A 27,502-nucleotide genomic window follows, 5' to 3' on the forward strand; every position below is an offset into this window, starting at 1 on the left:
CAAGGCCGGCACGGTGCTGTGGTTTCCGCCGAGATGCTTTATTTCGAGAGGGTGGATTAGCGAATATCAGTCTCAGCTGTTGGCTCTTCCACCGCTTCCATTAATGGAAAATGTGGGACGCTTGGCTGGTCTCCTGGCCCAGCTGGGCTCCGAGCCATCTCGCCTGGGCTGGGTGCTCGACTCTTAAGTACTGTCTCCTCCCCCACCCCCTGCTGCTCCCTCCAGCTCAGTCTGTCTGGACGAGGTTCTCCCTCTGCTTGGTTGGGCCAGGCTTGTCTCTCTGAGCCAGCTGTTGTGCTGCTGCTGCTTCTTTCGCTGTCCTGCGTTTGCCATGCAAACCGTCTCAACATGCTGTAAAGACCTTTCGTGAGCCTCGGCTCCACTGCGGAGCTCAGTCTCCCTCCATTTCACAGATGGGGAAACTGAGGCACGGGGCAGCTCACCGACTTGCTCTGCTAATTGGGCCGCATGCTGCCTGGGGTAAATGGGCAGAGCGCCTGTGGACATTTCTGGGCCAAAATGAATAGGGACCTGATGACCTACGTTATATGTCACCTGTGAGTTGGTCAGAAAGCGGGAGAAAGTGGCCAAGCAGTAGTGATTTGCGCCCCTTTGGCATTCAGTCGATGTGCTGAGGAGCGTCACTTAACACACAAAGTAAAGCGGGCATTTCCGTGCCTTTCCTGGTACTCCTGGCACCCAAGTCAGCCGTGGCAAAAGCACGTGGGACTCCTGCTGATTCACAGGCAATTGCACGGGGCTGAATTGGGGCCATATGGAATGCTAAATCGCTGTGAGTGATACGCACGCTTGTGCACTCCCTTACGTTGGTGCAAACCCGGGGGAACTCCCTTGCAGTCACTGAGTAGTGCTACAGGACAGGCAGCCTGGCCTAATGGGTTTGGAGTCCAGAGACCTGGGTTCTACACCTGGCTTGGGTGACGTTGGGCAAGTCATTTCGGCTCTCTGTGCCTCAGTTTCCCCATCTGTAAAATGGGGATAAAGACACTTCACCTCCTTTGTAAACACTTTGCGACTGACGGACGGAAAGTGCCACAGAAGAGCGAGGTGGTGGTTTAAAAAACTCCACAAGCGACAGTCAGACCCACTGAATGCAGTGTCGGCGCTACTCACACACTTTTTTGTCAGCAACTTCCACCACCAGTAGGGTCCAGCTGAATTGTGCCCCTTTGGCTAGATTCATCCTTGGTGTAAACCTATTGATTTCAGTGTGATTACACCCAGGGTGAGTTTGGTTTGTTGTGGTTTGCATTAGCTCCAAGAATGACCACAACATGGTTTTCCAGTGCATTTTGTGCTAGCTTTTTCTGTTGTCCTTTCTTTCAAGTAGAAGCCTGGGCTGATTTTTTGCCATTGTAACAGTGGCATAGGATCGGAGCAGACCGACTGGTTCCCAAAAGCTTCTTGAAACAAGTCGCGGTTGCTCACGTACGCAAACAAGAGGACGCTGTAAGAAAGGAGTCCAAAGTAAACAAAACAAAGTGGAATAAATGTGAGATGATGGTGATATCCCGCACACCAGCCCACAGGCTAAATGAACTGATGTGACAGTAGATTGTAACTTGCTCTCTATCTATCTGCAAACTTCAGCCATCGGTCGCTGGCAAGAAATTTCTGCTTGCAGTAGACTGTTTTGAAATGGAGCAGCGCCGGTGCGTTGTATTCTGGAAATGGTATTGAGGTGGCCCGGCTGGTTCGATTGGATATAGCTACCCATGGCTTTGACCTGCCATGAGGCATCTGGCTAAAAGGTATATTATTGTGGCTTCTTGTGCAGCTGTAACTACCAGCTGTGGTTTACCAGTCACTCAAGCAAAGCAAAAATGTAATTGGAAGGGAGATGGGGTAACCAGATTTCCCGATTTTCTAGGGACAGTCCTGATATTCGGGGCTTTTTCTTATGTAAGCACCTATTACCCCCCACTCCCTGTCCCGATTTTTCACACTTGCTATGTGGTCACCCTAATGGGAGACCCCGAAATGGTGTTGATGGCTCCTCCGTAATTGATGCGCTGCTCTTTAAGTCATTCTTGGACCAATACCTGGTCTTGACATGGTGGGTGCTGTGCTGCGGGAGGGACCGCCTTTTAGAGAAGATGCAAAATCATGCTGCTTACTCCCAGTGGTCCCCGAATATCCTGGGACGGCAGAGGTTAGACCTGGTATCCTGGCCACATTGCAAAAGATGTTATTGCGTTCTGAGCAGGGTTCTGCATTCCCGTTACACTCCCTGCCCTTCCACAGTTCCGGTCCTGAATTGTGCTGCCTCAGAACCAGCTGTGGAAAGCTTTGTGAAGTATTGTGCTGATCAGAGCACTACGAGAAATCATCATTATTAATATAATTGATAGAAATATTGTCTTGCTTTAATGTCCATGAAAACTGGTGTGTGGGGTTGATTTTATTGTCTATTTTTCCCTTCCCAAACTATGGTCTTGGAAACCCAAACGGAAACCTTGTGCAGACAAATGAGAAACCATCAGTGAAATTGACTGTACACGGACAGTGAAAGGGACATCTCTGATTTTATTGTTCTTGGCCAGCAAGAGTGGGAAAGTAAACCGGATGAAGGCTGAGAAGTTGATTAGATGGCAAACTTATTTTGGCCCCCTCGGTCTAAGGTGCTGTTACGGAGCGGAGGCTGCTTGAAAAATTTCAAACAAAACTCTGAAATGTATGTGGAAAGTGTCGGAAAACCCCAAACCCCAAAACTGAAAAATTTCAGCTGAAACCTAAAATGTTTTTTGCTTCTTGGGTTTTGTTTTTTCAACAAAAAGTCAAATTTTTCAGAGAGTCCTTCCTCGCCCCCATTTTCCATGCGGCGTCCGCTGTTAGGAACAAGCGGAGGAGATTGGTTTTTTTTCCTTTGAACTCTCTGACTTTACCTTGGCAACATCTCCCTTTCTCACCGTAGCTATTTCCACTGGAGATGAAATAGCTCTTTGCGATGGGGACTCCCTTATTAGGGGTAAGGCGGCCTCCACCCACGCTGGAGACTCTGCAGACAGGCAGACCGTTGTTAGCTGCAGATCACAGATGGAAGGAAAAGCCACCACTGGCCACAGTTCAGGCTGGCAAAGACGAAACCAGCCTGACCCTATTTGATTTCCCCTGGATGGATTACAGAGTCTCTCTAAACAGCCTGGTATGGAATTAGGCATATTTGACTTTCAAAAAAGGACCAGGGTGTGGACAGGGGCAGCAACAAAGAGCCACTTATCAGAGCTGAGTGAGCGGCTAATTAATGATTCTAAGGTCAGCAGGAAAATATTGCAACATCTTAGGCCCTTAAAATAGCATGTGAGACTCTCCAGTGCTGTTATTCAGCCTCACAACAGCCCAGGTCTGTAGGTGGGTTTTAGACCTATTCACAGATGGGGAAACGGAGTGACAAGGTGGTTTGGAGGTTTTGTCCAAGAGCCTACAGCGAGTCAGAGACAGAGCCAGGATTTAGAAACCAGGAGCTCAGACGTCCAGGTTCCTGTGCTAAGCACAGACCACCCTGCATAGCGCTAACTCACCCTGCGTTCTGAATAAAGGCATGTACTGATCTTCATTTTCTACATCCGGGAAAATGGCTTTGCCCCAGACAGAGGGTAACGTCTCTCAGTCCTTGGAGGTGATGTCACGGGTGAGGTCGCAGGAGGGAGCTGCCATAACGTACTGAATAAATAACGGCGGCTTTGTCAGAAATACGAACATTCATTCCAGGGGAGAAATGACCCATGTTGGCATTGCTTGGAGACAGGCCGCAGCGCTGCTGTATTCAATCGCCTGAAATTCACACCCTGCTTCCCCCCTGCCCCCGGCTCTAGACTGCTGCTTGTCTAATTAGTCCTGGCAACCCATGGGCTCCTTCTCGGGAAGTGGAGAGCTCTTCGCTGGAGCAGGACCAAGTCAGCTGCTTTCTTCCAAGCCAGAGAAGGAAAATAAAGGCGATTGAACCTGCTCCATTCCTCAAAGTGGTACATAACTCCAGGTTGTCTCTCCTCCTTCAGCCATTGCACTTGTGCAGAGCCCTTCAGCTGTTACTAATTAAGGAGGGCAGGAGACCATTAATGAATACCCACCCCTAACACTGTTCAAGGCCCCTATCCTTGTGCAAAGGGATCCACCGACACGGGCAATTATAGGTGTCCCATTAGCTTAGCAGAGGGCTGGGACTAGACCAGAGGATGCTGCATGTCAGAGCTGGAAGGAATTGGCAGAGCTTGGCTGGGCTAGGGCTGGCTTCCAGCCTCGCGCTATCTGTGTCTGAGTGAGGTCTTCAGCGAGGACTCCATGCAGAGTAAGTCTTTACCCTGTGTCCGATCAGGTGCTAAGGGAGTTGCTGTGCCACGTCTGTTCCGGCAAGGAACATGGCAATCTCCAGTCCAGTGCACTGGCTCTGCAGCTGGCCCTGCTGGTTTTTTTACCCCCAGGGATTGTTTGTGTAGGGAAGCAATGTTAGCAATCCAGTAGCCGCCCTTCCGAGTCAGCACAGAACCAGTGTCCCGGGGCTAGGGGGCTAGGGGTCCCATGTGCGGCTGCAGGTGCTGCCTTTTGAAATGAGAGTTAAAACCAAGATTCTGATGAAGGAATACTTGAAAGTCTCATGGCCCGAGGTACAAGAATAGTTGGCATTCTCCATAGCTGGCAGAGCCGGGGGGGAGCCAAGGTATGGACTAGCAGAGGGTGCTTCAACTCGGTTTCAAACTTCCTGGGCCCTAGGGAGGAAGAAGCTTGCGTGCGACTACCCATGATATTCCTGCTTGCGTGGCCTAGGGAAAAGCTGCTGCTTTGGCATTGCATTACAGACTGATTGCGCACTAACTGCTTGCCGAGGGATCTGCAGTAATAGTCCAGCCAGACATTCCAAGGAAAGAGTTTTCTAGTGCAGGATGCATGCCACATCTTGGACCACATGGGGACTGCGTTGCTGTAGAGTTTCATGTGGTGGGCTATCAAAAAACACGTCACTGTGTGTGACTGGCAATGAGTTTGCTAAAGAGAGGCCCGGGACCTCGCTGGTATAAAAACTCACTTAGGTCTCATCCAAGCTACCTTTTGGAACAACGTTGTGGTCATTGGCAGTGGAGTAGTGTGTGAGAAGTGATACACCTGCCATGCTTCTGGATTACAACAGACACTGTCCAGAAAAGCAAGAATTCAGCCACTGGAAACTTGTAACACGACCTCCCCAGACAGTGGTCTTTTCCTCTGGTATTTCCTAATTTTTTTACTTGGAGAAATGAGGAAAACAGAAGATATATTTTTCAGAGAGCATCTGACAGGCCATAGCTTAGTATTGTTAAATGCAACTTGAGCCTAGTTACATTTCAAAGCTGTGCTGGCTAAGAGTGTGAAAAATTCACCCCCTCAGGTGACATAGGCATGCTGGCAGAACTCCCAGTGTAGACACAACCTGGGTGTTCCTGTCAGCTTAGCTAGCGTTGTTTGGGGAGGTGGTGTTACTGGGTCAGCAGCAGAACTCCTGTCTGCATTTGCTGGATTTACACGAGGGGCTGTGCCGACGTAGCTCTGCTGGTGCATAGGCTCTGTAGTGTAGACGTGCAGTTAGTGGCAAAAAAGTAGGATAGTGCTGTCCACTACTGAAACTGGAACTGTGCTGGTAGAGAACGAAGGGTCCCATTTTTACCAGTGTATCTACTGCCTTGGTGGCCACCTTTTCTTGTCACACCATCCCTGAAGAGTGTGGCCATACTTGGTGTGTGCGTGTACCGTCCCTTTCCGCCCACTCCATGTTACGGGGGTGGAATGAGGGTGCACTTCCATTTGGCTCACGCTCTTTATGACCCCCCCAGGGTAGGTGGGCGCCATTTTCTTGAAGTTGTCTCTATGCTTCTATAGACTGTTTTGCCAGCCCCACTGTTGGCCCTGCGACAGCAGGATTTCACACAAGTCTATCAGTGGGCGTCTCTCTTGGCCCACAGCTTCTGCTTGCCTCCTCCTTTCCATAACAGGCTTTGTGTTGACCCCCTCCATCACAAGGAGATTCGCCCCCGGGGGTTGATTGGAAGCTTGCTTGGAGGATATCATTAGTGCTGGTGGAGGAATTTCCCCTTAGCTCCAGGGACAGAGCAGGTGCCAGGCAGGTGGTTTGACAACAACAGAATTATAGCCCTGTAACGCGGCCGTTAGAGGTTTTCTTGCTAGCTAAGAATAACTTGGCTGGGTGTGAGGGATCAAGCCTGTTCTCAAACAGGTGATTGTTAATGAGAGTTGAGATTGTGTAAATGTCACTGCCCTGCTGAGATGATCATACCTGGTCTTCTCTTCAATACGTTATGCAAAGAGTCTTTAACCTACCCTTGCACCGAATGTCCTGATAAAGAAACGGGCAAGGCTTGGATTGCATTTGGTTCCGTAGGGCAATGGAGTTGGGAGCAGGACTCCTGGGTTCTGTTTCTGGTTGGCCATTGATTTGCCATGTGACATCAGTTTCCCTCGTCTTACAGGTGGGGAGAATGACCCCTCCCCTCACAGGGGGCTTCAACGGCTTAGGAAAGGTTAATAAAGCACTTGGATGGGGACGGGCACAGCATTCTGTTTTATTATTATTACGTGGTGTGAAGAAAGCACAGCACTCTGAATAATCACAATAATTGGCCATTCTGGACTCTGGCTGGATTGTCCTCGCTTCAGCCTGTAACAGAGTTTGACTTCGTAACAGGACGGCTCGGAGACCGGTATGCCTCGTGTCTGAGTCAAAAGCACGGGGAGTTTCTGGAGTAATTGGATGCAGGTTCTCAGGAAATGAAAGCCGTCCACTTGATAAGTGTTTAGTAATTATTACCAAGCCGGGGCCTGGGAACACAAGCAAAGTGTTTTCATTTCAGAAGCAGCAAATCTAGCTGAGATTTGTGGTTCCTGTAGCATGTGGAGGTGATTGTCCGAACAGCACAGGGACTCTCCTGCTAAAAGGTGAGGCCAGGTGTAGCCCAGTGCAGCTCTGTTGCAGTCAATGGAGCTACACCCCAGATGGAATGGGCCGCCTGTCTGTGACCTATCGGCAGAGCTGAGTGACGGGTCTGTCCTGCTGGACACTGGTGCTGGTTCTGATCTTGTGCTGGTGCAAATCAGGAGAAGCTCCGCTGAAGTCAGTGGAGTTGCACTGGTGTAAAACCGGCATATTGAGTGGAGAATCAGGCCCCCTCCAAAAGCAACACAACCTTGGTCCTTTCCCAGGCTAGTTTTAGATGTATGGAAGCTTTAGCTGATTTATGCGGCTCTGGCTCTTTGGTTGCTGTTGGGAGGGAAGGAGAGAGAGTCTCTTGATGGCAGATTTTACAGGCACCAAAAGCTTTACAGAGAAGAGAACACATTCGTGGATCAGCTATTCCCCTTAATTGCCCTTTGCCGTTTCCATTGTTCAAGTCATTCTTTAGATGCCCTTCTAAAGACTAGTGTGTGTTGTCTTAATGCGTTATTTAACAGCTGAGCCTTTCCACCTCAGAGGTGACCACATTTTATTGGGTGGGGAAAGTGCTTTGGAAACTCCCTGGATAAAAATCATGATCTGTATTTGATGGCTCATGACAGCTCTTGTATTCCTGTGAGTCAGCCTTGGCCATCGCATTCATGGGCTGCAGAAAGAGTACCGTTCCTCCAGGTGAGTGGGGAAGTTTAATTTTGCATGAGACCATGCACAGGAATTGTTTCGGGATGAAATCTGCCATGCTGAGAGCATTTCCTTCTTCCTGGCCAAGATGGTTCCCATCTTCTCCATGCCAGAGCATGCTTCACACCAGCGTGTTTGCTCAAAATCAGCCTCACTGATGCTGGTAAGGAACTCTCCATGGTGGTTTGGTTGGCATGAGCCCAGAACCCAGCTGTTGTCTCTGTGTTTTTCCTGGGTTTGGTTTCAAAACAATGGAACAACCGGCATGAAACTTTGTGGGAAAATCTGTGCCAACTTACCCCAACGGTTATGGATTTCGGTAAAGCTTTGGACAAAACCTGCACATGTTTCTGGTTCAGAAATGGCTGAACTGTCTAGCCTCGCTTGCGGCTCTGAATTGGAGACAGTTCTGAACTTGTAACCAGGGGGGAAACGCAGCGGTGGGTTTTGAAGGGTTGATACCTACCAGAGGCTCAGGCTGGAGCTGGGGATGATCTCTGGTAAGCTTTTTAGCATGCATGTAGGTCCTTTTATTGTTTTTATGTGTTCTCTCTAGAATGCTTTCACCTTCCGAATAAATGTACTTGTTTAGAAAGAGCTGTGTGGTCGCTTATAACTGCTGGCAGTGACACTACTCCTAGACTTTACAGAGAAAGCGAAGCCCCGCCGCTGGCCTGGTTAGGCAGTCTGGCTTGTGGGAATAACACCATAGGCACAGAACTGTGCAGCCTGGAAAGACACCGGTCAGGACAGAGAGAGACATGGCTCTCTGCCCAACAGAGGTGATGGCTGAGAGCCAGAAACCTTTAAGTGAGGGTCCTTGGAACAAGAAGACAGGTGCAGCTCCCCTGAAACTGTGGTAGCCCTCGCTACCCCTACTCCATTGACTCTAATAGGATCAGCTGTGGAGTGAGGTTTTATTCATCTCGTGTAAAGCAAACAGAGTCAGCAGCCTGTATTAGAGGGGGGTGTAAGTGTGCAGCCTCTGCCGCTCCTCAGTGTGTTGATATCCACTCCTGACTGGTGCAGGATGGATGAGGAGAGGTGCAGGGATCCATCTGGGCAGCCCCAAAAACATTTCTGAAGAACTATAGGCTCTCCCAAAAACTAACGTTTAAACTGGACTGCTGCAAAATATTTGTCCGCCTTTCTCGCTTTCCTTCTTCCCTTTGAGGATCCTGAAGTCTTACTTCTGTTTAAATCCTGTTAGGTCTTTGCAAAACTTTTTCTGTTAGATAATGATGGGGGGTTATTAATTACCTCTGCCATGCCTATGACGTCTGCCATCCTTCTGTTCTCAAGCCTTCAGCGCTTGCCAGAAGTGATCAGTGCAGCGATGAATCCAGCCCTGGAAAAGCTATTCTGAAAAGGCTGTGGCAGGCAAAACCAGTCTAGTTAAAACCATTTCCTTAAAGACTGGCAAAGGTTCTGGTGGGAATAGTTACGTGGGAAGTCTGTTTTCTTGTTTGGATTTTACAGTTTTAATTTGCCTCTCTCTATTTTCCCCCTTTGCAGGGGAGGTGTTGCATGCGGCATACACAGATAACACCTCCGTTCTCAGATAACACAGTCCTGTTCCCGGCCTGCCCCTCAGGGTTATACACTGCTTCACTTTTAAAATAAACGCTGGGGAGTTTTAAAAAAAAAGAAAAGAGATCAAACTCACTCTTGAGGTCAGTCAGTACATTCCTTGGAAGATAAACTGTTTCTTGTCAGAGAGCAATTTTCTGGCTTGGAGCAGTGCTCCAATAGGTCAGTTGGAGATAGACACACGTCTGTTTTTAAGTCAGTAAAGTGGCTGTGTAAAAAAGTGCTGCCTTACTCGCTGGATCTGTGCGTCTTCGTGGTTGCGTGCGCTTGATGGTTGTAAGTAACTGAAGCTCTGTCTTGAAAGGGCGTTGGGGAAAAGCAGCTCTTGGAAGCGCCTGGGCAGTTCTCAGTAATGGCAGCTGAGTGTGCTTAGAAGAGCAGAATTTGGCCCATGATGGATATTCAACAGCTCATTGTTTCTGAGTCTTTAAGAGGTGCTGATCCATTATTGTTCTCTGGGTGTGGGTGGGGAAAAAATCCTTTCTGTGGTAGGAATATTCCTGTCTCGGACAATTTTCTGCCTTGTTTTTCCTTCATCTTTTATTAGTTACTGTTAGAGACATCAGCATGAAAACAGCGGCCCTGCTGTTTAGCTCTTCATCTGCTTCTACATCTGGTGTCATGAGTCCTCTCCTTATGAGGCAATAAACCTCATGAGAGCCAGTAGTTGTGGTGTCCTAATTGGAGCATTAGGCCATTGGATGAAAGGTGGGAAGCTGGAGCGGACAAACTCCTAATTTGGAAAGGTTTTCATATGTCCTCCAGGAAAGGAACAGAAGAAAACAGGCAAGAGAAACGAGTAAGCTGAGAAACTGACTGGGGAGGGTTGAGATGTGTAATCTGTTGATAGGTCTAATCTAGGGACTGTGTCGCGCCGTTAGAGAGACTCTGTGATCCACATTGTGACTTCTCTCATTGCACCACAAGCCTCTTAATTAACTGTTAAAATACTGCTTCTTCCAGGGATTTCAGGGAGGTGTCAGCAGGTTTCCCTCAGGCAGAAGAAGCACTCTATCCTCATAGAAAACTGGCATAGCCTGCTCTTGTGCGCCTCAGTGTGCTGTGCTAATGGTTGGTAGGTAGGTCGATAGCGACAGCCTATTCTGCACCGCAGAGCGTGTTGTGAAGCTCACAGCTCTTCATAGCGTGTTGTGAAGCTACAGGACTTGTTTCCTCAGTTCAACTGCAAGCGCATGAGTCTGAACTGCTGTCCCGTCATAGCGGGAGTCTGCAAGCCAGCAGAGGTTCTGTGCTGTGATGAAGGCGATTGTTTTAGTGGTCTAAAGTTTAGGTCAGGATTATATATGAGAAACACAGGTTCAAATCCTGGCATTATGATCAGCCCTTCATCCGCACTGGTGTATACACTGTCATTTGAGTTCTTTGCAGTTTTCGGTGTCTTTAGGATTAGGCCTTAACAACTGAGGTCATTTCTGCCCGAACCTTCACATCCCACAAGACTTTTAGTAAGTTTCGGAGCGTTTCCCAGTGTCTTCCCTCAAATTTCTTCCATCCCCGCTGCTGAGGAGTGATCTGTGTGCCACGGATCTGCTTGGTTGCTGCCCTCCTCTCAGAGGAAGCGGCTGAGTTTCTGCGGTGGCGTCTGTGAGACGTTTTCAGATCTCTACGGTTGGAAGGTGCCGTATAAAGTGTCGTCATGCTCCCGCGCTCAGTTGCTGCAGCAAATGTAATAAATGCACAGACCTGCTTCCCTGTCTTTTTGTCAGACTTCTGTGACACACACCACGATTGTTCCTGCTGCACGTTTGTTTTTTCCTAAAAGCTTGGGCAAATTTTGGTCTCAAGCAGGCTGAAGTATTCCATCCTTGACCTTCCTGTCTTCACATACAAGTGCCCCACCCTTAGTCTGTGGAGATCAGTACCTCTACCTCAGGTATTTCCTGAGATTGCTGCCAGTGAACCATCCATCCATTTGTCTATCTAAAATGACTATAGGTATATCAGTTATAACTCCTTATGGCAGAGCCTGGAAATCAAAGATTAAAGCCCATTATTGTGCTTATCTTTAAAAAGAATGCACCAAACTTGGTCCATGGGATGGTTGCTGGTTGTTCCCCTAAAGCTGGCTCCTCCCACTTATTTCTAGCAGCTAAACTGAATTAATTTAAAATACAGCTCTGTATTGCAGTGTAGAATGCCTGCCTTGCAAACGCCCGCCCACGCCCCCTGGCACTCAAATAGTAACATCTGCATGGGTCTTGTGTTTTGCTGTTTACGTCTGGCTTTAAAGGCAATGATACCTGGCCACAAAAGACCTCCGGGGCCCAGAAAGTGAACTGAGTTGCATTTGTAAGTCTGTTGATCTAGCTTAACCAAGAAAAATGTCAGGAGTTTTTCTTACAAGTTTCAAAAGGAAAACAGTTTTGCAGCATTTCCCAAGGACTCAGTAAAATTCTGCCTGTCCCAATGGGAGGTATGAAAGGAAGCTTTTGCTACTTACTCATTTGCCATCTGATTTATGTTTGCATCCATTTAAATACATAGAATACATACACGCTTTTGGAGAAAGTGGTTAGGGAGCTAGGGTGTCAGATCTGTAATGTTTCGCATCACAAGCTACGATATAGTTAATGGGTGTGGGCTCCTTTGCTTGATCTCTTCTTAATAATAGTTTCTGTGGGCCCAGTTCTACCCTCAGCTGCATGGGCTCAATTCTGCCAGATGTCCCATTGGCCAGGGATCACCTGATATGAATGAATCTTCCTGTTCAAGTATTGCAATACAAAATAGGGTGGTGCAATTTGCGGACTGCCAGATACGTCCTTTGCATGACTTCGGCTTGAATGTGGGCTGTGTGTTTTCTATCTACTGGCAAGAAGGAAAACATTCTCTCTGCACAGGCTTCTTTTTCACATCCAGTTTTCAGCTTCATCCATTTGCCAAGAGAGCCAACGGTGCGTGTTATAGGAAAGTTTTCTTTGTAAAGTGTTATTTAATGCATGACTTAGGCATCTTCTGAGTGTGTTAGATGGAACTGAATGTTTTCTTGAGAGAAAATCCCAAGTGGAGTATTTTGCATGATCAATCCTCCTGAAGGCTTGGTGCGGGACCGTAAACACAAGCAGGTCTCCACATGCTCCCATGACATGTCCTAGGAACCAATGCCAACGTCTTTAGGATTGGGGGCAGGAGATGTTTGCTTTTGGGAAATGGTTTTAGCAAGTCACTTCGGTGTGAGTGATGGGTCCTTTTGCCCGACTTGCGGAACCATGCAGGTGCGAATGGGCAAGGCACATGTGTGAATGGGCAGAGATACATACGAAAGGCTTGAGTCTCAACTCTGTGTGAGCACAGCTGAGGCAGCGTGGGGAGCTGCAGGGGGCCAGTTGTGGCTCTCTGATTCAGACCCATCAGCCCTGGTGCGAGTTAAGGCAGTCCGTGTGCAGCCTACCTTAATTCACTGGAGGAAGAGGCGTAGCAGAGCTGTGTTTCACCATGCCCTATTCCGTTCACTCGCCATCTCTGGAACGCCCCCATTGCACTCCTCCTCCTCTTATGCTGGGGATGGGCGATAGCTAGTGCAGGAGGCAGTACAGTGCTTTCACTGGCCTCACACCACTGGAGAGTTCCTCGGTATAGGGGGAATTCTCCGATGACCTCCTCCGGCTGCTTTATGGCCACTCGGTGTTGCTTACCCACTCCAAAGTGGCCTTATCAGACTGTAGAATCTGTTGGTCCTTTGTCTGTGTGTGTGAGTGTGTGTATACAACATGGATATAATCACAAAGTGAGAGATCCATTAGGGCATCTTGTCTATCTCCCTGCAGCAGCAGATGCAGGCTTGTTCCCTGGAGAATATTTTCTAGCGGTTTGTTCACTCTGGTTATAAATTTCCCAAGGATCACCTCCTTTTGGAGATGGCTCCAAAGCCTAATGAAGTCTGGTTCCACTGTGTGTGCATGCACTGATCAGTATGGTTGCGTACGTATAATTTTGCCTCTCAAGAGAAGTTTTTCAGAGACATACCCCACACCAACCCTCCCCTATCATGATGAGCTTTTCTCGTGCCGATTCCCAGATTCGCTCCATTTTGGAGTCAAGCCCAACAGAATATCAGTGTGCTGGTCTGAGACACCTTGAAACTATTTAAAAAAGGAACATCCAAAGCAAGTTGGAGATTGATTATTACATGTTGGGGATGGAAGAATCTCGCCAAACAAATGTTGGCGGCCTCCAAAGAGTCCTAAAGTCTGTGTTTCTGTCCTGGTTAGCAGGCAAGACAATGGCAATGAGGAAAAAGCAATGTGGTGACTAAATCTTTTAAGGTAAGACCCTCCTGTCAAAGCAGGTTGTAGAGGAGGATACTGGTGTGGGTAGGCAGCAAACAGACAAGTGTTTGGGGAGGGAAATGGATTTTCACACTTGAAGGCCTATTGAGCAGTCTAATAATTTGAGACCTATTGACAAAGGCCGTCTCTTGGCATAGAGTTTTATAGGAGCAAATTTTTCTCTCTGATGCTGGCATTTCTTTTGAAGTCAAAGCAGGTCATGCCTGGCGATGGATGTTGGAATTGGGCCCCTACAGGGTAATCGGGACTGGGGCACAGTTGAAGCAGAACAGTTGAGCATCTGGGGTTGGGTCATAGTATTTTGGGTAACATTTTCAAAGGCATCAAAGGAGCCTGAATGCTGAGCTGCAAAAGACACTGCACGGGTGGGAGGTCGTGGAGCACATCAGCACAGATAGCAGGGGCATTAAAACGTTCACTTTACTGGACAATAATTTCATTGCATCAGCTGCAGAGCATTCAGCCTGAGCAGACAGAAGCAAGTTCCAAGGCAGCAGATGTAAATAGCAGGTAGCCTAGTCTCAACTATTGTGTTGTTGCACATAAAGCGGAGGGACGCTCCCCAAGCTAGAAGTACAGCAGGCAACTTCTAAAAAAAGACAGCAAATATCCTACTTTCCGATACCAAAGGGGGCATAGAGGTGCTGAAAGATGCCTGGCGTCCCTGCACTGAAACGCTTTGTTTATCCACATAACTGGTACTTCACGGGTCACCGACCATACAAGCTTCCCCCAGGCTGTCCATTGATGCCGCTGACCCGTGACATGAAGGGAACCACTGCCTGGAGATAATTCTGTTTTCCATTCAGCCCTTGGACTTCCAAAACTCCATTGGTCAGCTGCTGTTTTGTTGGTTCATGTGAAGTGGACACCTGGCCACTAGGAACCAGATTGAACCTCCCCCCCATCTTGTTACTCAATGTCCTAAGGGAATGACTGTCAGTCTCTGCTAATCTGGTCCGGCTTCACATCAGGCTGCACAGCTTCTTACCAATCCCTGAGCCAGCCACTCCCCTTGAAGTTAGTAAAACTGGATCGATTAGCCGAACTGGTGCCCTGGATGCAGCTGGAATCCTTTTGGGGGACTTCTGTGCAACACCGGTTTGTGTGGCAGCTACCCCGCCCTTGGAGAGGGGGAGCATGCTACAGTCTCTGAATCTAGCCAGGTCAGATGCCCCAGGGAGAGAAGGGCTGTCCCATGCCCATACATTCCCCCTCATTTCAGAAGCCGGTACTCATGAGACACGTTATGGCCAAATCTTTTGGGTACATCTACACTGCAGTGTAAGCCCAGGGTTTGAACTCGGGCTGAAGCCTAAACCCCCTTCCATCTACACACAAATCGCACTAAGCCAGGGCTCAGTCCCAGGACCTCATGGGGATGGAGGGTCTGACCCTGAGTCAAGCTGGGACTCTGGGTTCAAGCCGTGTTGCTTTGCAGTGTAGACACAGCCCCACTGGACTCTGGCTCTGTGAGTCTGCCAGAATATTCCACAGTCCCACAGACCAACTTTCTGTGTCCCCCGGACAGTCAAGTTTGGGGGGACAGTCAAGTTTTTTCACACTGCACCATCAACAAAGGGCTAGAGTGCCCATGTCTTGGAAGGGTGCTAGGAAGTCTGGGATATGGGTGGGTGGACTCAGGCTTGCATAATGCTGTAGATGTTGGAGCCCCAGGTTGGGACCAAGGGTTCAACAATTCCTAACCTAGGGTTACAAATGAATGTAGATGCTCAAACTCTAGGTTAACAAACGCAGGGTCTGCTAGTTCGAGTTGTACTAACCCTGGGCACACGTTAAAATGTAGACAGATCCTCTGTAGCTCTCAGTCTGTGCCCCTGAGCCACCTGGCTCCTGGCACCTCTTCCCTACCCTACATACCGGCACAATCTAGCCCATACACTCTAGTGCAGGCAAAGCATCCTTACTGGCGAGCTGTATGAGAATGAGAGGTACTAGTGGACGTTCCAGAAGCGGTCGCCATGGGATGTTGTGTCTATTGTATTTCTATGCAGCTGGACGCCATAGTCTCTAAGTCTAGTCCTATGTCCTCTCAGTCAGTACCACTCACAAGGAGGCGGCGCTGTTGACCACGGAGGGCCCCATGTGTCATGGGATGGGATAGGTTGCGTACAGGGATGCGTTTGGATAATCTGGACGCTCTGACTTTCTCTTTCTCCACCTTTTGATCCCAAAGCACTGTCCCAACGGCAGCGAAGCATCCTTCCCCCTGCTATACAGCTCGGGAAATGGAGGCAAACAGGGGCCGAGTGCCTTGCTCAAAACCTCCCAGTGAGCAGGAGGCAGGATGAAGAGTAGAACCTAATTCCCAGCAGTTTGCTCAAGCCGCTACGCCCCTTTCCAATCCCTGAAGCAGTGCGCATAGCAAAGGGAGACGCCAGTGCAGTGAGAAATGCTGTAGCAAAGCCACGTGTCCCACTACAGTGAGATTGGATGGGCAATGCATGAAGTGCTCCCTGTTCTTTCTTTATGCTTCCCTCCAGGTCTGGCTTGTGGAATGAAGTTAGCTTTGCCCATTCGTCCTTGAGAAAGCTCTCCAATTTTCAAACAGTTTTTTGAAGTACCTCCCTTCCCCTCACCCGCAACAAAGAGCTCTCAACGGAGTGGCTGACATTTCCAGGGGAAAGCGGTGTATTCATGCCTCTGAGCTCCAAGCTGGGGGAAGTACTTGGTTAGTTTGTGTTTGCTTGCCTAGCATTTCTCACAGGGAAGTGGTCTGTGTGGAACAGGAAGTGCGTTTCATAAACACAAATTGGAAAGACAATGCGGAGGGCGTTACAAATTGACCCCGACAGAAGCAACTGTGTGTTTCCTAACCTCTGAGGTGCTCACAGCGATCAGCTGTGCCAAGCCATTTGCCAAAAAGACCAAATTCTTCAGGCACAGTTGGAGAACTGTGGCTCTCTCTGAGTTTCATATGGCTGCTGAATTGAGAACCTTTTTTTCTCTTCTCCCTCTCTCCTTCTTCCCCCCCCCCCCATGCTATCCCCCAAACTGCCTGATTGGATCTGAAACCCATTATTGAAATGGCATGAATTAGGCCAATCACACTGGACAGCTCACGGATCCTGATATATGATAATGTATTGAAATAAGAGACAGGAAAGGGAGGAGAGCATGAGATCGTGTAATTAAACTGTGTATCGCATACTAAGGACCAGGAGTTAGATTGAACGTTGCACAGACTACGTTCATGCTGGCATTTCCTAACTTTTGAGTCGTTCACTTTGCAACCTGAATAATGTTTCTTGTGGCTTAGTTACTTTGTACGGAATATATACTTGTGTGTGTCTGTCTGTCTGTAAACACACACAGAGAAATACGCAGGAATAATCCACTATAACACCATGAGTCCCTTGCTCCATAAATCTGGCAATAGACCATTTCATTTTGTTCCCAGCAAGTTACTGACAAGCACTGTGGATCTTGATCCTGTAATCACTTAAGCACGTGGTGGTCTAATTGCACTCAGTGGACCTGTTCACCCAAGTACAGTTATATGTATGCCTCAATGACTACAGGATTAGGGTCATAACAGATAAAACTGACAATCATTGCAGTGTCATTGAGTTTTATTGAAGACTATGTAGGGGAAGAGACTATGTATCTGAACAGCACCTAACACAACAGGGTCCTCTGATTGGGGGGCCTGATCCAAAGCCAGTTGAAATCAATGGGAGTTTTCCCATTGACTTTGGCACAACCTGGGTTTTTTACGCTCTATAACCATGCAAATAAGTTCAAGTCCCTCGCAGAATTATTACGTGCCAGGCCAAGTTAAAAACACCTCTCCTGGGGTGGAGTGGAGCTGGCCACATTTGGTTGCAGGTGTGCGTTCAGGATAAGGATTACATGACACATCCATGACTTTTATTATTATTATGTTATCCTTTTTTAAAATGAAGCAGCAGCCAAAGCGCTGATAAAACCATAACTATGGAAGACATGTTCCAGACACCCGAGCGGTACAGCATTGGCAGCTGTATGGCAAACAAATGGAAAGAACGTAGCGCGTATTTATGTACTAATCCTGGCTGGTTGCTACACTGCAATCATAGAAGGATGGAAAACTTAGACTAGATTGCTGGGAAAAGACTGTATTGGCTTCATAATGAAAATCAGAAAGAGGGTGAATTATGAGTGAATTACTTATGCTATATTGGCTATTTTATCCTACCGCCTACGAGAGCAATGGTGGCGATTCCCCATGTAGGGTTTTCACTATAAAAGTAAACCGCCTGGCTGCACTCTAGGTGCAAAGTGACACTATACATCATGCTAAGACCATGCAGGTATTGACTTCAGTCCCTACCCTGTTCAAATCTTTTCCATCTAAGTTCCCCAAAGTCACGAATTTGGGGCAAAATCCTGCCCTGTTAAAGTCAAAGGCAAAACTCCCACTGACTATAATAGGCTCTGGATGTCACCCCATTGTCTTAGGTGCTGTACAAACCCTGAACAAATATTTTATTCAGTAGTTTGCCACACTTCTCTCCACCCTATGCAGGAGAAGTGGAAACGACAACTGTTGAAATTTTCATCTGAACATTTTTTTTTGGATGAAAAATGGGTTTTCAAACTTCCTTTGAAATCTTCCCATTTCTCAACAAAATGAAACGAGAGTTTGTTTTGAGCTGAAAAGTTTCATTTCATTTTTTTGAAATTCCAAAAATGTTTCAGTTCTTATCTTTCCCCCCCTCTTCCTGCTCTAGTCTTTGCCAAAACCAAACTGACCCCAGGATAGTGTTTCAGGGCTCTTTCCTAGTTCTCAGTGATGCTGTACTGTGTTTATGTGACCACAAAGCAAATATCCAGGATTTGATGTAAAACTTTGGAGATATTACCACAACCTCATTCCAGTACTGTGAGTCTGTAATTCAAGATGTCCTGTAAGGGTCTGATCCATAAGAACAGTCACACTGGGTCAGACCAATGGTCCGTCTAGTGCAGAATCCTGTCTCCCAACAGGGGACAGCACCAGATGCTTCAGAGGGAATGCACAGGGCAGTTGCAGGTGATCCATCCCCGGTCATCCAATCCTAGCTTCTGGCAATTGGAGGTTTAGGGACATTCAGCACATGGAATTGTGTTCCTGACTGTCTTGGCTATTATTTTCATTGGGGGACCCCTAGTTCTTGTGTTATGTGAAGGCATAAATAACAGTTCCCTATTCACTTGCTATACACCATTCATGATTTTACAGACCTCCAGCATATGCCCCCTTAATCGTCTCTTTTCTAAGTTGAACAGTTCCTGTCTTTTTAATCTCTCCTCATATGGAAGCTGTTCCACACTCCTAATCATTTTGGTTGCCCTTCTCTGTACTTTGGACAATTCTAATATATCTTTTGTGATCCAACACCTGTTTTCCATTGCCTATTTCCATCCAATAGTAATAAATAATACGTCTTTCTTCCACCTTTTCTCTACCTCGTCTGTGTTCCCTGCAATTTCTCTGGGGCCGGGACTCTCTCTTACTAAGTGTGTGCGTAGTGTGTGCGTAGCAAATGGGAATCCCATTCGTGGTTGGGGACACTATCATATTAATCAATAACAACAGTTATTATTCCTGTTTTACTTCTGTGTCTCAGCTCCCCTCTGTAAGTGACCGGCCTGAGGCCATACAGTGAGTCTGCGACAGAGCCAAGAACTGAACCCAGATCTCCTAAGTCCAAGTCCCGTATTTTAAATGCAAAGCCACGTGCATCTCCCTTTGGGCTCTCAGGAATTTGGCAGCAGACCCCAGTGTGTTTCATAATCTATCAGAACCCTAGTTTGTGAGAACAGCTTACTGCTCAGGAATTTGTTTATCTATATACTTATATTCAAACACTCCAAAACAAGTAGAAACTTATCAGTGCTTTGGCTTCTAAGGCTATGTGATGATTTCAGACGCAAACACAGAAGGGAATAATGTGAAAGGGTGGAGCTCAGATGTTCTGTTTTGAGTTTCACCCAGCACTAGCGCTCGACACCGCTTGGGCCCTATCTGGATTGTCCAGAAATTATGCTGGCCCCTGCACAAGAGTGAGTTTCTGCAAAAAGAGCTGAAGCCATCACAGGACTTCTGGCAGGCTATACGCCTTTCAGAAAGACATGGGAACCAGCAAGCGAAAGAATGCCACAATTACAACACAAACCATTTTGCTTCATGTCCTGATGCTCCAGAGAGTTGGACTGGGTTTACTGGTCGAAATAAACCCAGGGACTTTTTGAAGCAAAACTGTGTGAAGGGCTGCAAAGTTAACAAGACTGAGAGAGAGCAAAGTTTGCAATGTAAATAAGTGGAAAAAATGCCCTTCTCTTGAGCAGCTCAGTGCTTTCCTTACCATCCATCATTGACGCAATCTCAAGGCAGCTGCTCATTTTTCTCTAATGAACCAACTGTTCCACCATCACTAATTAACCCACTGTAATTATAGGTTGAGCAATGCCTTTCGTTAAGGTTGCCTGACACTTCGTACTGTAAGACCCAGTTTTCAGTTTCTCATAACTTTGCCAAACTTCAGCCACTGTGGATGACGTTTTCTTTGTCAGGTGCTTTGGGACAGTGTCAGCATAAACAGGTGTCATTTCCCAGAATGAGAAAATACATTGGTTTGTCCATGTTAAAAATATTTGTACAGCCATTTCACTGAAAATCTCTAGTCCCCCTCTCCCCCCCTTGGATCAGAGACTTGGGGTCAGAGTTGTGGCTTTTATTGTTCTCATGAAAATGCTCCCAAATCTGGCCAAATTATAAGACTTTGGAAAATCTCAGTTTGTACATGCTGACAGCTAAATCTCTGGTGCTTCCATCTGCTCCAACCTCTCACCGCTCCTGCATGGGACCAGACTATGCATGCACCATCCTGCCGAATAGCAGAGCACGCGCCAACCTGCGGGTGCAGGGACAGAATAAGACTTTCCCTGCAGCTGCTACACCTGGCAGCCAACGGTGCTGGCTGTAGAAGTGAGAGCAGGGAGCCTGCCTGTCTTGGACTCTCAATTCCCTGGCTGCTGGCACCCAGGCAGTGTGGAGGAAGGCTCAGTCTGACTTGAATGCAGAGGGGGAAAGGAAGAGGCAGAGGGAGAAGATGGGGCCCAGTGAGCCAGTGGTGGGGGAGCTGGGGTCTGACTGGGACTCAGGCAGGAGTCCCTGGAGTGGGAGGCTGGGCCTGACTGAGCAAGGACAGCGGGACAGGGATGAGGCTGAAGAGCTGGAGAAGAGACTGGGATGGAGATCTGGGGTTGTGGTGGAAAGAGACAGGACAGGGATAGGGACAGAAGGGGCTGTGACCACTAGAGCTCATTCCCCGCGGAAGCCGGGCTGGACCCCAGGATTCCTGACACTCGGCTGTCAGTAAATAGCTGTTTTGTCCATGTTAAAAACATTCCTACAGCCACGTCACTGAGAAGTGCTAGCAAAGTCCAATCTGTCACAGCAATTACACACCCGCAGCTGGCCTGGGCTTCTGGGGCTCAGGGTGCAAACGGGCTGTGTAGCCGTTCAGGCTCAGGCTAGAGCCCGTGGTGGGGAGGGTCCACGAGACCTGGCTTCTTCCAGAGAGCCTGAATAGCTACACTGCAATGTTTAGCCCCATGAACCCGAGTCAGCTGACCCACGCCAGCCGCTCTCTTATTTCAGTGTAGATGCGTACCCTCTGTGGCTCGGATTTACGGGAGACTCTGAGTTAGGATCCCTGAGGTCAGGTCTTGGCATGTGACGTCGGGACCATCACATAACTTCCCTGGGCCTTGTTTCCCCCCTCTGTAAAATGGATTAAGTTGAATTTACCAGGTCAACTAAGTTGCAAGACCTAATACTCTCTCTTTTGTGCTGTAGCTCGACCTTTAAATTCTGTTTGGATGGAAAAAAACACAAACTGGAAAGCTGTTGTTTTTTCAGGGAGAGCAAAGCCAGCCTCTGTTTGCTGTGCAGGTTGGAGCTACAGGGTTAAAGCCAAAAATATTCTCAAGTTTGCACAGGGCACATTTTTCGAGTTCCTCTGGGCATCACTGTACCCTGGTGCTTTGCTGTTCAAAGGACAAAGCTGGAGCCTGTTTTGACATGCCATCTGACTGGGGCTTGCATTTTCTTTTCAAAGGCATTCCCACATGCTCCTTCTCAGTCAGTCTTGTGCTGCGTCTGCTGGGAATTGGACCAGCCAGTGGACTTTGGCCGAGTTCGGGCAACAGAACAAAACCTGCAGTTTAGAGGTTTTTATTGTCTGAAACTTGACCAGAGGTGGAAATCTCAGTGAGCTTCAGTTCCCAGGCAACACGTTGATTTGAGGGCTGATTCAGCCCGTTGTTACCAATGAGGGAAACAGGAGTGCAATCGGATGGGCAAAGGGCATGGAGCATGCCACGGACGCGGGTTCCCATCTTCATCTGAAGTGCTTTTCCGTATTAGTATTTGCCACTGGGCCAAGAGAATTCTGAAGCGGGTGCGGGGGACACCTGATGTAGGATTTCAGCCCTCCCAAGTGTGTGTCTCAAATGCCACGTGATCTGAGAATGGCTTCGAAAGGAGATGGCAACACCTCTGCCACCTGGGGACGGCAGCAGGGAGAAGGCATGGGTGTGGCAATAAGGAAACCAGTTCCAGAGGGGTCGCCGTGTTAGTCTGTGCGCAGCAAAACCAACGCGAGTCCTGTAGCACCTCAAAGACTGACCGATTTCTGCAGGCAGAAGCTTTCGTGGGCTGCAGCCCACTTCGTCTGATGTAAGACGTCGGTTGCATCTGACAAAGTGGGTTGCAACCCACGAAAGCTTCTGCCCGCAGAAATGTGTTCGTCTTTTTAAGGTGCTACAGGACTCGCCTTGTTTTTGCAATAAGGAAACAATTTCTGTTCCCAGCTCTGGGATTGATTTCTGGGCCTCCAGGCTAAGTCACTTGGGGTATGTCTGCCCTGCGATTAAAAAACCCGCGGCTCGGTCAGCTGGCTCGGCCTGCGGGCTAACTCTGCTGTGCAGACATGCAGGCTCAGGAGGGAGCCCGGACTTGGAGACCCTCCTCCCTTGCAGGGACGCAGAGCCCGGGCTCCAACTCAAGCCTGAATGCCTACGCTGCAGTGTTTATAGCCCCCCAGCCCCAGCCAGCTAACCCAAGCCAGCTGTGGCCATGCTGCGGGTGTTTTGTTACAGTGTAGACGCACCCAGGGTTCAACTTCAGGCTCAAGCCTAACCCCCCTTCCATTTCCGCACAGATTGCCCTGACCCAGGGACCCAGGACCCCACAGGGATGGAGGGTCCGACCCTGAGTCAAGCTGCTACCCAGGGTTTAAGTCCTATAGCTTTGCAGTGTAGACACAGCCCCTTTGAGCTTGTGCTCTGGGAGTCTGCCAAAAGTATCCCACAATCCCAGAGGCCAACTTCCTTTGTCCCCTGGACAGTCAAGATTGGTGGACAGTCAAGTTTCCCCACCCTGCCCCATGAACAAAGGGCATATTTTGAGAGTGTGCTAGGAAGTCTAGGATAAGGGTGGCTGGATTTGAGGACACACACTGCAGCGTAGACGCTGGAGCCCAGGTTGGGACCCAGGGTTCAACAATTCCTAACCTGGGGTTACAAATGAGCGTAGACGCTCAAGCCCTAGGTTAACTAACCCAAGATCTGCTAACTCGAATTCTACTAACCCTGGGCGTACACTGAACTGTCAACAGACACTTCGTTTCCCCAGTATCATTAAAATAAGGATAATAGTTCTTTTCCATCTTTGTGCAGTGCTTCGAAATGCCAGCGTGCAAAGCACTGTGTGAGTGCTAATGGTAAGTGTTCATTTGCTCGTCCAGCAGAGAGTTCCAGTCCAAGTCCTGGTCCAGCCCCCGTGAAAGTTCTCTCTTCCCCAGTTCAGAACCTCATCTTATTCAAAACCGATCTCTTGGACTCAGCTTCTCCTGGATGAGTTTTTCATATGCACAGATCTATGAACTAATTCCTCCTTCAGGCAGGGAAGGAAGGAAGGGAGGGAGAAACTTGTTGTTGTTTTCTATTTTTATACAGTTGAGAGTTGTTCAAAAACTACAGTAAGTGGGGCCATAGAAGTAGGTAGATATTATTTTTTTATTGTGTGCTGCACCTGTGTACCACCAGGACCAACAGCAAAATAGCGTCTCTGCTTGATTTGCTAACTAATTGTTTCAAAATAATGTCTTAGATTTTCAAAACCGCTTACGGGATTCGGTAGCCCGATAAATGTATCATTTCCAGATCCCCTAGGTATCCATGCAAATCTTCGCTGATTATTCCTGACAGCCGCTGGTGATGCATTTGCTGTCCATTTGTGTTTCACTGCTCTTTGCTCTCAGAACCGTGTTTGCATTTATTCTCATCTCAATATTCCCACATCACAGACAAAAGAGCAGTGTGGTTCTTTAAGGGATTTCTGACATGCCTTTTGAGAGTGTCCCTGTGTGATCCATGGAGCACTTCCCTGCTATGTGCTTCTCTGATTAGATTACCCAAGTTTACTCGCTTGCTTTTTGTTAATGTCGAATTATTTTCAGGGCCTTGCTGTACTTTTTAATTCCCTGCCTAGTTTTTACAGTGCTAAAGGAAATCCAACTCGGGAGCTTCTTAAAGCATTTTTGCCACTTGGAATTTTTGTTCGAGAGAGGAGACTCGAATGGCACCAGCCAAGGTTGTTCCCTGCCAAGATATGTTCCCACTAAACTTTTCGAAAAAGCTGCCTCGGAACAAAAATATACATTTTCAGTGAGCCTTGTATTTCCCCAAGCTCCACTGAACCGTACGTACAGTGCAGGTCGAGGTGCTGCGCTGCCAGTTAAACAACTGGCCTCTTTTATGAATCCTGGCAGCCAGCTCCAGTTTCCGAATGGGAACAGGTTTGCGGCAACTCAGCCGGGGCCTCGTGCTTCCAGAGGAATTTTCCTGGTCTAGCTGAGTCCAAGGCTGCCTTCCTGCTCGAAGCAGCACTGAACGTAAAAACAAGGCTCCTGTACCATGCTCTTCTGGGAAAAATGTGCCTTGAGCAAGCCCTCTCCAACGCCAGGAGTCCTGAGCGCTGCAGCAGTGCTAGGCAGAGGACAGCTGGGGGCCATCCGACCAGCTGCAGCCAAAGCAGTTGCCGCTTCGGATCTGTCTACGCAGCAAAGAAAAACCGCAGCTGGCCGGTGCCTTTCTGACCTGAGGTAGTTCTGTGCTCTCCGCGATTGGCGTGTCTTCCTCGGTGAGCCGTGCCGCTGTTAGCAACACAGCTTTTCCTCAGGGGCTGGCTGGGATGTACCGTAAACAGACGCAGGAAGGGGGCCAGAAATGTGCAGCAGCAGTGGGAGAGATGCAGAGGAAAGATCGTCTTGCGGTTAGGGTGCAAGGCGGGGGACTTGGAGCTCTGCCATCTTCTTCCTGCACCGGCTTCAGCAAGTCATTTAGGACCAGATCCTCAAAAGGTGTTTAGGCACCTAAATTCATGACACTCAGGTGCCTAATTCCCTTGAAGCATCTGGGCCTTCACCTCTGCGTGTGTCTGCACCCCAGTGGATAAAATGTGGATACGGATACTTGCAGGAGACGTTGTCAGGGTGACTTTCTTTAAGTTTATGAAGGGCTGGGACGTTGTAACGAGGAGTGTCGGTACGTCAGATGGACACAGGTTCCATATATAAATGGTTTAGAAAGGACTGACAGATGTGTTAGACACACGTACTGCATCTTATAAATCGCTGGTTTTCAACCTGTGGTCCGCAGATCCCTAGGTGTCCTCAGACCATGTCTAAGATTTCCAGGGAAACCCACCTCCATTCGACGTTTTTCAGGGGCCTGCAGATGAGAAAAGGTTGAAAACCCTTGTTCTCGATGGTTGGGAAGGTGCAGAAGGTGTTAAAATTCCCGTTACCTGTGTTGTAAGCAACCCGCAGACCAGGCAGCCACGCGGAGAATCGATTGCCCGCTTGTGAAGACACCTGTCAGTCGCGTATTCACCCTCCCTAAACGGTTGCTAAACGGAACCTGAGGGTAAAGTGTGACCAGTCACACAAACCAAAGTCCAGCTGCTGGAAGGTGGGCCTGCCTGGTTCTGGGCAGGTGACTTGCTGATTCGAGGCATGCCACAATGCTCTGACCTACATCGCGAGCCAGGGCAGACACTAAGAGAGAAGACAAGCCATGGCAGCCCCCCCCCTGCGCACACTGGGTGGTCTGGGAATCTGAGCAGCAGACAGGACCAAAGCAAGCAAACCAGTGTGGTTTACCAACAACCCGCGGGGCTGGCCAAGTAACATGCGGTTCGCGTTCACAGCCCTACCGCACTTTTCCCTCGGTCACGCTGTGCTGTGGCACAGAGTTAGGGGTGCTGAGCTGGCTGGCGTCCAGCGCGGTCTCTTGCTCTCGATCCTGGGTAATTAACAGTTTCTGGGGGCTGGCCAGGCTTTGCGGTCCCTGGGGCAGGAAGGCTGGCTCGGGGTCTCCGTCGAACGGCTGTAATCGAGGCTGAGCTGCCCACATGTGCACAAGTGTCTGCGTGTGGCTGGAGTCTGCTTCCTGGGGCCGTACGCCGGCAGAGGGCATTTCGGTGAGGTGTCCGATAACCGAGTCAGGGCTGTGCACCTGGGAAATCTCGCCTCCAGGCTCGCCTCTCCTGGGATGCCTGAAAACCACATGGCAGTGGCCTGCCACCGGGTGGTGGGCTGGGCCCGCGGTGTCGAATGCTTCTCGGGCGGTCGCCCTGTTCCCTTGTGCTGCCCCCATCGGTTGGGGACCAGCTCGTTTGGGGCACAGGCCATCGGGCCGTTCTGAGTCATGTGCACTGAGCGGCTTTCAGCGGCAGAGACTGATCATTGCAGAGGTTTCGGGCTGGAAGCGACAAGCCCCATTGCTGGGGTGAGGGGTGCCGAGCTGGGAATCCCCAGGTTGACTCAGACAGACCGAATATATCCAGTGGGAGGCACAAGCTTTCCTGGAGTGCGTCCCCGCCTTCCCTGCTCCAGGACTGGTGTAATAAGGGCAGGCTGGGGGCTGGCTCCCCACCCTGCCCCACTCCCTCGCTGCAAGATACCTGCTCCACCCTGGGCCTCCTTCTGCTCTCCGTGAATGGTGAGGGCCTGAGTCTGATGTGGGGGAGCGTCGGTGAAACCCCCGCCGGCGTACGTGGGAGTCCAGCGGTGCGTAGGCCTCGGGCGGGCCTGCTGTCACCCAACGCAAGAGGAGAATCGGGTCCTGGGAGTCTAGCTCCACTGTCAGCCAGTGCTCAGCTGGGACGGGCCTTGTGCTCTCTACGGGCCGGCACCCTGGAGAGCTGGCTCCTGACCTGCACCTGCCCTTTCTCGGCGGTGCTGCGGGGCCACAGCCAGTGACGTGACCTCCTTTCCTTTTCTCCCCTGGGCGGGGGTGGGAGGCTGTCAGCAGGCAGATGTTTTCCCTAGACATCTGTCTCTTTCCCTGCAGGTCCCACTGCTGCAGCAGGTGTGCTCAGGCTAGAGTCTCTACTTGTTTCGGGGGCCTTGACCAGTGCCGGGCCAGCATCCGCTATCCGTCACACCAGTGTAAATCTGGAGTGAGTTAACTGCCGACCACAGTGTGGCTGAGACTAGAATCTGGCCGTTTGCAATTGAAAAGGGCTCTGCGGTCCCCTGTGCGAACCAAGGAGAGCCCGGAGCCTGGGTCTGGTTGCAGATGGGCAGGATGCAGCAGGATGTTCCCTCCCAGGGAGGGTTTTCTAGGGGAATTCAGATCAGAGTTCAGTGGGAGGAGTGGCTGGTCTCTCTTGTGTGGTCTCTCATGCTTCCCCTAGGCCAACCCACCCTTCTGCCACAAGTCCCCGAGGTTTTGTGCTCCACGACGGGGCGGGGCAGCCCTGCCCTAGGCAGAGCCAACCTCAGCACCAGGCCGCGTGTATTTACTGGCTCCAAGCAGGAGTTGATGTCGCTCAGAGCCGCAGTTACTGCCGCTCCGTGCCCACACCCTCCGCCGAAGGAGCTGCTATCCCCTGGGGAAAGTG

At 49.3% G+C, this 27,502-nt stretch overlaps 1 protein-coding gene across 1 annotated transcript in view; it reads left to right on the top strand.

Annotated features, from left to right (window-relative positions):
• P3H2 (prolyl 3-hydroxylase 2) overlaps nt 1–27,502 on the top strand; it is a 105,800-nt gene that overhangs the window by 53,604 nt on the left and 24,694 nt on the right. The gene's annotated exons all lie outside the window — the stretch shown is intronic.

The sequence above is a fragment of the Emydura macquarii genome, unplaced genomic scaffold (genome assembly GCF_026122565.2).
Source record: "Emydura macquarii macquarii isolate MOO-44397 ecotype Brisbane River unplaced genomic scaffold, CSIRO-AGI_Emac_v2 contig_2365, whole genome shotgun sequence".
Lineage (NCBI taxonomy): Eukaryota > Metazoa > Chordata > Testudines > Chelidae > Emydura > Emydura macquarii.